This window comes from Chaetura pelagica, unplaced genomic scaffold (genome assembly GCF_000747805.2).
Source record: "Chaetura pelagica isolate M959 unplaced genomic scaffold, ChaPel_1.0 scaffold305, whole genome shotgun sequence".
NCBI classification, from domain to species: Eukaryota; Metazoa; Chordata; class Aves; order Apodiformes; family Apodidae; genus Chaetura; species Chaetura pelagica.
The window spans coordinates 96,264-96,598 of NW_009953512.1; the positions used below are offsets into that span (position 1 = coordinate 96,264).

Sequence of the window (335 nt, forward strand, 5' to 3'; positions counted from 1 at the left end):
CTCCCCTTAACCCACCTGCTCCCCTTGAACCTACCTACTCCCCTTGAACCCACCTGCTCCCCTTAACCCACCTGCTCCCCTTGATCCCACCTGCTCCCCTTGATCCCACCTACTCCCCTTGAACCCACCTGCTCCCCTTAACCCACCTGCTCCCCTTAACCCACCTGCTCCCCAGCCTGTCCCTACCATGGGGGTCCATCACCTGAGAGATGCCACCCCGAGGTGCCCATCCCAGGGTAGGACCAACCTGGTGACCTTCTCTTCTCTTCTCTTCTCTTCTCTTCTCTTCTCTTCTCTTCTCTTCTCTTTTCCTCTTTTTTTTTCCTTTTCTTCTC

The 335-nt window shown here is 55.8% G+C and overlaps 1 protein-coding gene across 1 annotated transcript in view; it reads left to right on the plus strand.

Moving 5' to 3' along the window:
- The window catches only part of DYSF (dysferlin), a 109,488-nt gene that overhangs the window by 15,192 nt on the left and 93,961 nt on the right, over positions 1-335 (plus strand). The window lies entirely within an intron of this gene.